The sequence below is a fragment of the Dendrobates tinctorius genome, unplaced genomic scaffold, assembly GCF_039654945.1.
Source record: "Dendrobates tinctorius isolate UK_male_01 unplaced genomic scaffold, ASM3965494v1 ptg000181l, whole genome shotgun sequence".
In the NCBI taxonomy this organism is placed as follows: Eukaryota; Metazoa; Chordata; class Amphibia; order Anura; family Dendrobatidae; genus Dendrobates; species Dendrobates tinctorius.
The window spans coordinates 9,763,627-9,776,870 of NW_027361848.1; the positions used below are offsets into that span (position 1 = coordinate 9,763,627).

Sequence of the window (13,244 nt, forward strand, 5' to 3'; positions counted from 1 at the left end):
TCACTTGAAAAGGAGACGTTGGTTTCATTCACAAATATTCAGAATATCTGATAGTAAGAGGGCAAAGACACTGACTACGAAGAGCTTGCGTAGCGTTCGATGAAAGGAACCAGGATCGCTACCCGTATTGTCCCTCATACAGAGGAAGAGAAAGATAAAGGAGGGGAAAAGGAAAAAAACCACCCATCTTCAATACAGGAAAAATAACACTATTTTCTACAGAAAAAATAAAAACATATAAAAGTAAAAAATATATAAAGGAATAAATTAATTCATCCACATTATAGAAATAAAATACATGGAATAAAAAGTCGCACATAAAAAAGGGGTTAAAACATACCAGATTAGATAAAATAAATTCTGAATAACAGGTACATGCATCATTAAAAATTATTAAAAGAGAAAATCATCAAATTTATTCTATTCTAAAGAAAAACCTCTGAAATTTCGTTTAAACCAAATGGCTTGAGTGTATTTAACCTATAGATCCAAAATACTTCTTTTCTATTTAATTGCCCTATCCTGTCAGGAAAATTAACAGGAATATGTTCAATTGGGCTAATTTTTAGTCCACTTGGATCCTTATTATGTTTTATAGTGAAATGTCTAGAAAGACCATGTTGTAAAAAACCTTTTTTGATGTTACATCTATGCGAGTTAACCCTTAAATGTAGCGGTTGGGTTGTTCTTCCAACATATTGTTTTCCGCATCCACACTCAATAAGATATATCACAAATTCCGTAGTGCAACTCAAATAATTCTTTATAGGAAAAATTTCATTGGTGGTAGATGATTTTACAGATTTTTCTCTATGAGTAATAATATTACAACAGAGACAATTTCTCCTTCCACATTTATAAATCCCTTTCAAAGGGGCCTGAATTGGATTCAATGTTAATTCAGTTTTTTGTCGACTAGGGGCCACCAATCCCTTAATAGTTGGTGCCCTTCTGAAAGTTATTCCTGGATTATTAGGTAGAAATTTTTGTAATATAGGATCATTTAAAAGTATATACCAATTATCACACAAAATTTTCCGTATTCTTGTGTGTTCGGCACAATATTGAGTAATAAAATTAGTCATGAATTTTTTATTATCAGGTTTGACTATTTTTTGTCCATAAATGAGAGTGTCTTGTGATATATTGACACATCTATTATAAGCACTTTTGATCAGATTATTGGGGTATTTTTTATCCATGAACCTATTTTTTAAAATATCAGCCTGATCTTTGAAGTCCTCAAAGCTAGAACAATTTTTTCTAATCCTCTTAAACTGATTCTCTGGGATATTCCTCAGCCATTTTCCATAATGTCCACTATCAAAGGGAATATAACTATTAATATCCACATTTTTAAAAAAGGTTTTGGTTAAAATGGTATTGTCCTTGATAAAAATAGTTATATCTAAAAAATTAATACTCTCATGTTCATAAACTGAGGAAAATGATAGTCCCCAGTTATTGTTATTAATGTCATGAATAAAGTTATTAATGCTACTATCAGAGTTATCCCAGATAAAGAAAAGGTCGTCAATAAATCTCTTATACATGATTAAATTATTGCACCACTTGGTATTAAAAATATAAAAATCTTCAAAAACCCCCATAAAAATATTTGCATATGTAGGTGCGACCTTCGAGCCCATCGCGGTCCCGAGCTTCTGGTGGTATAAATATCCATCAAATGTAAAATAATTATTTCTCAAAATAAAATCCATGCCTTTTAATAAAAACTTCTTTTGATCTTTAGACAACCTATTGTCTCTTACTAAAATCTTGTTAAAACAGGCTAACCCCAAGTTGTGTGATATATTTGAATATAGTGAGGATACATCCATAGTGAGTAAAAGATAGCCTGATTTCCATTGAATTTGCTGTAGACATTTGATAAGATGAGTAGAATCTCTAATGTAGCTTTTTAAAAGTGGAACATTAGTCACCATAATTCTATCGATATAATGGGATAGGTTGCTCGTTAAAGAACCTATCCCTGAAATAATCGGTCTCCCTGGGGGGTTTACTAAACTCTTATGAATTTTTGGTAGGTGATAAAAGAAAGGAATTCGTGAATTTTGAACAGTAAGAAATTTTAATTCCTTTTTATTAAAAATGTTCGTTTTTTTGCCCTCCTGGATTAATATATCATAGTTTAATTTTATTCTTGGGATGATGTCAAATGAGTTTTTGCTATAATATTTTTCATCGGATAGTATTCTCATTGCTTCATTACAATAATCAGATCTGTTCTGAATAACTATCCCTCCTCCTTTATCTGCTGACCGAATTATAATATCAGTATTAGTCTTCAATGCCTGTAATGCCAATTTTTCGCCCCTATTCAAATTATTTTTATAGTGATATTTGTCTTTAATAGAGGTAATTTCTTTAAATTTCTTTTGTACAACATCATTAAATACATTCAAAAAATGACCCTTATTTTCAATGGGATAGAAATTAGACTTGACAGGTACATCCAAATGAAATCCAGTTTCAATAATTTCATTATTTGAGAAATCACTTTCTTTAGACATGTTATCATCTTTGGAGTTTGATATCTGATTTGATTCTTTTAATAAGAAATGTCGTTTTAATGTTAATTTCCTAATAAATACTTGTAGGTCTAGGAAAAGATCAAAGTCATTGGTTTTATGCATAGGACAGAAAGTTAAACCTTTGGAGAGAACTTTCTTCTCTTCTGTTGTGAGGAGATATGAAGATAGGTTAAAAATATTATTTTCATAGCTATTTTTGCTTTTATTTCTTATTTTATTTTCCCTTTCTTTTTTTCTCCCCCCTCTGCTTCCTCTAAAGGACCTTTTCTTTTTCCATTTTTTGGAGAAAAAAAGTTTTTTATATCTTTGATCTGTGTACTTTTCAGTGCTCGTGGCAAAAAAGGAACAGTGGCTGTATTATTTGTGTTGGAATTGTCAATTAAAATTAATTCACTGTTGATTGTATTAGATAAATCATTATCATAAATAGAAAAATCCAATAGTGATATCGGTGTGGATTCAGGAAATTCTATAAGTGCCGGTGATGCAATTTCTATCGGAGTGGGTGTAATAATTTTACTCATATCTGTGTTCGGATTCATTGTGTCAATAAGATTACTGTTGATTTTATTTTCATTTAATCGTTTCATTTGTTCCTTAATGCTCTCAAGGTGGTTAATAGCTTCAACAAGCGGTGCCGTCATTTTAGTGGTCTTAATAGGTGGTGGTTTTAAAAAAATATTTTTATCTATATCTCCATTTGTCATCACTTCAATATTAGTAACAGTTTTTTTGCTCATATTTTTCATATCACATTCATTATTACCATCCACAGTACCTCTTTTATTATTAACAGTCTCTACCGTTTTAGTAGAATTTACTACCTCTATTGGATTCACTGTTTCTTTGTTTTTAATATTATTATCAATATTCTCCACTGGTATAGTGATATCCATTTTAGCAGAGACAGTCTCATTTTTATTCTTATTTTTTTCATTCATTTTCCTATAGTCTTCCCTATCTCTCTGTAGTTTTTTTGATTTTTTAAGAATTGTTTCATGCTCTATTTGCATAATATGTGTTATAACATTCGAGTTGATTTTTTTAAACTCTGGATGTTTCAAAAAAGGACTCAATTTATTGGATAGATCTAGTACCTTACTTGTTGCTAGTTCTGCAAGTTTAGATCGTTTTTTTGTATAAAAGTAGGATCATCCTGTGCATACAATTGTTTAAATTAGTGTCCCATTGTTGCGTGAATTCTGGGTCATTGTCAAAAGGAGAGTCAAAGACTAACCTTAGTCCACGTGGACAAATGTTCTCCTCTAGATAGATTGATAAAAAGCGAGCATCCAGGCTGTAATGCAGTTCCTCCTTGATAGCTTCTTTTAAGTTCAAAAAGATTTTTCGAAAGGTCCTAGTTTCTTCTTCACTAAATAAATTAGTGTTATCTTCTGTGTGGTTCGAAAATCCAATGTTGCCAATGGTTTGCAGGATCAGTCTTTCCCTCGAAGAAAGTCTGCTTTGAAAGTATTCCATTCTGTCTCAAAGGAACGGACCCTCTGCTGCTGCACGTTCCTATACACCGGCGGCGCTTTCCAGGAACCGTCAGAGAAATTCCAAAGTATCAAAACTAAAGGAACACAAAGAGCGCAATAGGGTCTTATCCGGGTTAATGCTGGAAAAGTAATTTAGATTATACTCACCCTTTTTAGGAGAGGTTCAAGCATGTAGGATCAGTAATCTGCTTGCTGCACGTCCAAAGGTCAGCTCTGTGACCGCTTACACATCAGATTTTGGAATAAATTCTCGGACTTTTGTGCGCTGCCAGATAAATTCACCAATCCAATATTTAGGAGAAAGATTAATCCATTTATTTCCCAACGCGTTTCGAAATGTATACCATTTCTTCATCAGGGGATGACAATATATGATCAAACAGAACTGTCACAGGTTATATACAGCATGATTTCAAAAAGCGGCGCCAGAAAGGTCACATGTCATCTGGTGCAAATGTCAGGGTTCAAAGTATCACAGTTGAACTAATGCACTAATTAATCTCAATTCATTAAAAGCAATGTTTTTATTATAGAAAAAATGAAAAAAAGAAAAAAGAAAAGAAAAGAGGACCGAAAGAAAAAAATATATATGTATATATTAAAAAACGAACTCATGACATCTAAAAAAAAAAACTTTTTGGCAAAGAAATGTATATCTTAGTGCACTGAACCACGGTCAGGTCATACCTGGCAGAGAGGGAGAAAAAGGACTAGTGGAGAAAAGATAAAATGTTATAATTAAAAATGATATGTATAATTTATTTGACAATAAAGGAAGCTTTCTCTTGCTTTTTTTAAAAAATGTTTGAATCACCAATTAAAAAAAAATATATATATATATATGTGTCCGTGGATACTGCAATTGATTATAGAAAACTCTCACACGTCACTTGAAAAGGAGACGTTGGTTTCATTCACAAATATTCAGAATATCTGATAGTAAGAGGGCAAAGACACTGACTACGAAGAGCTTGCGTAGCGTTCGATGAAAGGAACCAGGATCGCTACCCGTATTGTCCCTCATACAGAGGAAGAGAAAGATAAAGGAGGGGAAAAGGAAAAAAACCACCCATCTTCAATACAGGAAAAATAACACTATTTTCTACAGAAAAAATAAAAACATATAAAAGTAAAAAATATATAAAGGAATAAATTAATTCATCCACATTATAGAAATAAAATACATGGAATAAAAAGTCGCACATAAAAAAGGGGTTAAAACATACCAGATTAGATAAAATAAATTCTGAATAACAGGTACATGCATCATTAAAAATTATTAAAAGAGAAAATCATCAAATTTATTCTATTCTAAAGAAAAACCTCTGAAATTTCGTTTAAACCAAATGGCTTGAGTGTATTTAACCTATAGATCCAAAATACTTCTTTTCTATTTAATTGCCCTATCCTGTCAGGAAAATTAACAGGAATATGTTCAATTGGGCTAATTTTTAGTCCACTTGGATCCTTATTATGTTTTATAGTGAAATGTCTAGAAAGACCATGTTGTAAAAAACCTTTTTTGATGTTACATCTATGCGAGTTAACCCTTAAATGTAGCGGTTGGGTTGTTCTTCCAACATATTGTTTTCCGCATCCACACTCAATAAGATATATCACAAATTCCGTAGTGCAACTCAAATAATTCTTTATAGGAAAAATTTCATTGGTGGTAGATGATTTTACAGATTTTTCTCTATGAGTAATAATATTACAACAGAGACAATTTCTCCTTCCACATTTATAAATCCCTTTCAAAGGGGCCTGAATTGGATTCAATGTTAATTCAGTTAACATTGAACAACCGCTACATTTAAGGGTTAACTCGCATAGATGTAACATCAAAAAAGGTTTTTTACAACATGGTCTTTCTAGACATTTCACTATAAAACATAATAAGGATCCAAGTGGACTAAAAATTAGCCCAATTGAACATATTCCTGTTAATTTTCCTGACAGGATAGGGCAATTAAATAGAAAAGAAGTATTTTGGATCTATAGGTTAAATACACTCAAGCCATTTGGTTTAAACGAAATTTCAGAGGTTTTTCTTTAGAATAGAATAAATTTGATGATTTTCTCTTTTAATAATTTTTAATGATGCATGTACCTGTTATTCAGAATTTATTTTATCTAATCTGGTATGTTTTAACCCCTTTTTTATGTGCGACTTTTTATTCCATGTATTTTATTTCTATAATGTGGATGAATTAATTTATTCCTTTATATATTTTTTACTTTTATATGTTTTTATTTTTTCTGTAGAAAATAGTGTTATTTTTCCTGTATTGAAGATGGGTGGTTTTTTCCTTTTCCCCTCCTTTATCTTTCTCTTCCTCTGTATGAGGGACAATACGGGTAGCGATCCTGGTTCCTTTCATCGAACGCTACGCAAGCTCTTCGTAGTCAGTGTCTTTGCCCTCTTACTATCAGATATTCTGAATATTTGTGAATGAAACCAACGTCTCCTTTTCAAGTGACGTGTGAGAGTTTTCTATAATCTATTGCAGTATCCACGGACACATATATATATATATATATTTTTTTAATTGGTGATTCAAACATTTTTTAAAAAAAGCAAGAGAAAGCTTCCTTTATTGTCAAATAAATTATACATATCATTTTTAATTATAACATTTTATCTTTTCTCCACTAGTCCTTTTTCTCCCTCTCTGCCAGGTATGACCTGACCGTGGTTCAGTGCACTAAGATATACATTTCTTTGCCAAAAAGTTTTTTTTTTAGATGTCATGAGTTCGTTTTTTAATATATACATATATATTTTTTTCTTTCGGTCCTCTTTTCTTTTCTTTTTTCTTTTTTTCATTTTTTCTATAATAAAAACATTGCTTTTAATGAATTGAGATTAATTAGTGCATTAGTTCAACTGTGATACTTTGAACCCTGACATTTGCACCAGATGACATGTGACCTTTTTGGCGCCGCTTTTTGAAATCATGCCGTATATAACCTGTGACAGTTCTGTTTGATCATATATTGTCATCCCCTGATGAAGAAATGGTATACATTTCGAAACGCGTTGGGAAATAAATGGATTAATATTTCTCCTAAATATTGGATTGGTGAATTTATCTGGCAGCGCACAAAAGTCCGAGAATTTATTCCAAAATCTGATGTGTAAGCGGTCACAGAGCTGACCTTTGGACGTGCAGCAAGCAGATTACTGATCCTACATGCTTGAACCTCTCCTAAAAAGGGTGAGTATAATCTAAATTACTTTTCCAGCATTAACCCGGATAAGACCCTATTGCGCTCTTTGTGTTCCTTTAGTTTTGATACTTTGGAATTTCTCTGACGGTTCCTGGAAAGCGCCGCCGGTGTATAGGAACGTGCAGCAGCAGAGGGTCCGTTCCTTTGAGACAGAATGGAATACTTTCAAAGCAGACTTTCTTCGAGGGAAAGACTGATCCTGCAAACCATTGGCAACATTGGATTTTCGAACCACACAGAAGATAACACTAATTTATTTAGTGAAGAAGAAACTAGGACCTTTCGAAAAATCTTTTTGAACTTAAAAGAAGCTATCAAGGAGGAACTGCATTACAGCCTGGATGCTCGCTTTTTATCAATCTATCTAGAGGAGAACATTTGTCCACGTGGACTAAGGTTAGTCTTTGACTCTCCTTTTGACAATGACCCAGAATTCACGCAACAATGGGACACTAATTTAAACAATTGTATGCACAGGATGATCCTACTTTTATACAAAAAACGATCTAAACTTGCAGAACTAGCAACAAGTAAGGTACTAGATCTATCCAATAAATTGAGTCCTTTTTTGAAACATCCAGAGTTTAAAAAAATCAACTCGAATGTTATAACACATATTATGCAAATAGAGCATGAAACAATTCTTAAAAAATCAAAAAAACTACAGAGAGATAGGGAAGACTATAGGAAAATGAATGAAAAAAATAAGAATAAAAATGAGACTGTCTCTGCTAAAATGGATATCACTATACCAGTGGAGAATATTGATAATAATATTAAAAACAAAGAAACAGTGAATCCAATAGAGGTAGTAAATTCTACTAAAACGGTAGAGACTGTTAATAATAAAAGAGGTACTGTGGATGGTAATAATGAATGTGATATGAAAAATATGAGCAAAAAAACTGTTACTAATATTGAAGTGATGACAAATGGAGATATAGATAAAAATATTTTTTTAAAACCACCACCTATTAAGACCACTAAAATGACGGCACCGCTTGTTGAAGCTATTAACCACCTTGAGAGCATTAAGGAACAAATGAAACGATTAAATGAAAATAAAATCAACAGTAATCTTATTGACACAATGAATCCGAACACAGATATGAGTAAAATTATTACACCCACTCCGATAGAAATTGCATCACCGGCACTTATAGAATTTCCTGAATCCACACCGATATCACTATTGGATTTTTCTATTTATGATAATGATTTATCTAATACAATCAACAGTGAATTAATTTTAATTGACAATTCCAACACAAATAATACAGCCACTGTTCCTTTTTTGCCACGAGCACTGAAAAGTACACAGATCAAAGATATAAAAAACTTTTTTTCTCCAAAAAATGGAAAAAGAAAAGGTCCTTTAGAGGAAGCAGAGGGGGGAGAAAAAAAGAAAGGGAAAGTAAAATAAGAAATAAAAGCAAAAATAGCTATGAAAATAATATTTTTAACCTATCTTCATATCTCCTCACAACAGAAGAGAAGAAAGTTCTCTCCAAAGGTTTAACTTTCTGTCCTATGCATAAAACCAATGACTTTGATCTTTTCCTAGACCTACAAGTATTTATTAGGAAATTAACATTAAAACGACATTTCTTATTAAAAGAATCAAATCAGATATCAAACTCCAAAGATGATAACATGTCTAAAGAAAGTGATTTCTCAAATAATGAAATTATTGAAACTGGATTTCATTTGGATGTACCTGTCAAGTCTAATTTCTATCCCATTGAAAATAAGGGTCATTTTTTGAATGTATTTAATGATGTTGTACAAAAGAAATTTAAAGAAATTACCTCTATTAAAGACAAATATCACTATAAAAATAATTTGAATAGGGGCGAAAAATTGGCATTACAGGCATTGAAGACTAATACTGATATTATAATTCGGTCAGCAGATAAAGGAGGAGGGATAGTTATTCAGAACAGATCTGATTATTGTAATGAAGCAATGAGAATACTATCCGATGAAAAATATTATAGCAAAAACTCATTTGACATCATCCCAAGAATAAAATTAAACTATGATATATTAATCCAGGAGGGCAAAAAAACGAACATTTTTAATAAAAAGGAATTAAAATTTCTTACTGTTCAAAATTCACGAATTCCTTTCTTTTATCACCTACCAAAAATTCATAAGAGTTTAGTAAACCCCCCAGGGAGACCGATTATTTCAGGGATAGGTTCTTTAACGAGCAACCTATCCCATTATATCGATAGAATTATGGTGACTAATGTTCCACTTTTAAAAAGCTACATTAGAGATTCTACTCATCTTATCAAATGTCTACAGCAAATTCAATGGAAATCAGGCTATCTTTTACTCACTATGGATGTATCCTCACTATATTCAAATATATCACACAACTTGGGGTTAGCCTGTTTTAACAAGATTTTAGTAAGAGACAATAGGTTGTCTAAAGATCAAAAGAAGTTTTTATTAAAAGGCATGGATTTTATTTTGAGAAATAATTATTTTACATTTGATGGATATTTATACCACCAGAAGCTCGGGACCGCGATGGGCTCGAAGGTCGCACCTACATATGCAAATATTTTTATGGGGGTTTTTGAAGATTTTTATATTTTTAATACCAAGTGGTGCAATAATTTAATCATGTATGAGAGATTTATTGACGACCTTTTCTTTATCTGGGATAACTCTGATAGTAGCATTAATAACTTTATTCATGACATTAATAACAATAACTGGGGACTATCATTTTCCTCAGTTTATGAACATGAGAGTATTAATTTTTTAGATATAACTATTTTTATCAAGGACAATACCATTTTAACCAAAACCTTTTTTAAAAATGTGGATATTAATAGTTATATTCCCTTTGATAGTGGACATTATGGAAAATGGCTGAGGAATATCCCAGAGAATCAGTTTAAGAGGATTAGAAAAAATTGTTCTAGCTTTGAGGACTTCAAAGATCAGGCTGATATTTTAAAAAAATAGGTTCATGGATAAAAAATACCCCAATAATCTGATCAAAAGTGCTTATAATAGATGTGTCAATATATCACAAGACACTCTCATTTATGGACAAAAAATAGTCAAACCCGATAATAAAAAATTCATGACTAATTTTATTACTCAATATTGTGCCGAACACACAAGAATACGGAAAATTTTGTGTGATAATTGGTATATACTTTTAAATGATCCTATATTACAAAAATTTCTACCTAATAATCCAGGAATAACTTTCAGAAGGGCACCAACTATTAAGGGATTGGTGGCCCCTAGTCGACAAAAAACTGAATTAACATTGAATCCAATTCAGGCCCCTTTGAAAGGGATTTATAAATGTGGAAGGAGAAATTGTCTCTGTTGTAATATTATTACTCATAGAGAAAAATCTGTAAAATCATCTACCACCAATGAAATTTTTCCTATAAAGAATTATTTGAGTTGCACTACGGAATTTGTGATATATCTTATTGAGTGTGGATGCGGAAAACAATATGTTGGAAGAACAACCCAACCGCTACATTTAAGGGTTAACTCGCATAGATGTAACATCAAAAAAGGTTTTTTACAACATGGTCTTTCTAGACATTTCACTATAAAACATAATAAGGATCCAAGTGGACTAAAAATTAGCCCAATTGAACATATTCCTGTTAATTTTCCTGACAGGATAGGGCAATTAAATAGAAAAGAAGTATTTTGGATCTATAGGTTAAATACACTCAAGCCATTTGGTTTAAACGAAATTTCAGAGGTTTTTCTTTAGAATAGAATAAATTTGATGATTTTCTCTTTTAATAATTTTTAATGATGCATGTACCTGTTATTCAGAATTTATTTTATCTAATCTGGTATGTTTTAACCCCTTTTTTATGTGCGACTTTTTATTCCATGTATTTTATTTCTATAATGTGGATGAATTAATTTATTCCTTTATATATTTTTTACTTTTATATGTTTTTATTTTTTCTGTAGAAAATAGTGTTATTTTTCCTGTATTGAAGATGGGTGGTTTTTTTCCTTTTCCCCTCCTTTATCTTTCTCTTCCTCTGTATGAGGGACAATACGGGTAGCGATCCTGGTTCCTTTCATCGAACGCTACGCAAGCTCTTCGTAGTCAGTGTCTTTGCCCTCTTACTATCAGATATTCTGAATATTTGTGAATGAAACCAACGTCTCCTTTTCAAGTGACGTGTGAGAGTTTTCTATAATCAATTGCAGTATCGACGGACACATATATATATATATATATTTTTTTAATTGGTGATTCAAACATTTTTTAAAAAAAGCAAGAGAAAGCTTCCTTTATTGTCAAATAAATTATACATATCATTTTTAATTATAACATTTTATCTTTTCTCCACTAGTCCTTTTTCTCCCTCTCTGCCAGGTATGACCTGACCGTGGTTCAGTGCACTAAGATATACATTTCTTTGCCAAAAAGTTTTTTTTTTTAGATGTCATGAGTTCGTTTTTTAATATATACATATATATTTTTTTCTTTCGGTCCTCTTTTCTTTTCTTTTTTTCATTTTTTCTATAATAAAAACATTGCTTTTAATGAATTGAGATTAATTAGTGCATTAGTTCAACTGTGATACTTTGAACCCTGACATTTGCACCAGATGACATGTGACCTTTTTGGCGCCGCTTTTTGAAATCATGCTGTATATAACCTGTGACAGTTCTGTTTGATCATATATTGTCATCCCCTGATGAAGAAATGGTATACATTTCGAAACGCGTTGGGAAATAAATGGATTAATATTTCTCCTAAATATTGGATTGGTGAATTTATCTGGCAGCGCACAAAAGTCCGAGAATTTATTCCAAAATCTGATGTGTAAGCGGTCACAGAGCTGACCTTTGGACGTGCAGCAAGCAGATTACTGATCCTACATGCTTGAACCTCTCCTAAAAAGGGTGAGTATAATCTAAATTACTTTTCCAGCATTAACCCGGATAAGACCCTATTGCGCTCTTTGTGTTCCTTTAGTTTTGATACTTTGGAATTTCTCTGACGGTTCCTGGAAAGCGCCGCCGGTGTATAGGAACGTGCAGCAGCAGAGGGTCCGTTCCTTTGAGACAGAATGGAATACTTTCAAAGCAGACTTTCTTCGAGGGAAAGACTGATCCTGCAAACCATTGGCAACATTGGATTTTCGAACCACACAGAAGATAACACTAATTTATTTAGTGAAGAAGAAACTAGGACCTTTCGAAAAATCTTTTTGAACTTAAAAGAAGCTATCAAGGAGGAACTGCATTACAGCCTGGATGCTCGCTTTTTATCAATCTATCTAGAGGAGAACATTTGTCCACGTGGACTAAGGTTAGTCTTTGACTCTCCTTTTGACAATGACCCAGAATTCACGCAACAATGGGACACTAATTTAAACAATTGTATGCACAGGATGATCCTACTTTTATACAAAAAACGATCTAAACTTGCAGAACTAGCAACAAGTAAGGTACTAGATCTATCCAATAAATTGAGTCCTTTTTTGAAACATCCAGAGTTTAAAAAAATCAACTCGAATGTTATAACACATATTATGCAAATAGAGCATGAAACAATTCTTAAAAAATCAAAAAAACTACAGAGAGATAGGGAAGACTATAGGAAAATGAATGAAAAAAATAAGAATAAAAATAAGAATAAAAATGAGACTGTCTCTGCTAAAATGGATATCACTATACCAGTGGAGAATATTGATAATAATATTAAAAACAAAGAAACAGTGAATCCAATAGAGGTAGTAAATTCTACTAAAACGGTAGAGACTGTTAATAATAAAAGAGGTACTGTGGATGGTAATAATGAATGTGATATGAAAAATATGAGCAAAAAAACTGTTACTAATATTGAAGTGATGACAAATGGAGATATAGATAAAAATATTTTTTTAAAACCACCACCTATTAAGACCACTAAAATGACGGCACCGCTTGTTGAAGCTAT

General features: G+C 31.9%; 1 protein-coding gene across 5 annotated transcripts in view; it reads right to left on the minus strand.

Moving 5' to 3' along the window:
* Window positions 1–13,244, minus strand: part of GNPAT (glyceronephosphate O-acyltransferase) — a 447,736-nt gene that overhangs the window by 305,587 nt on the left and 128,905 nt on the right. The gene's annotated exons all lie outside the window — the stretch shown is intronic.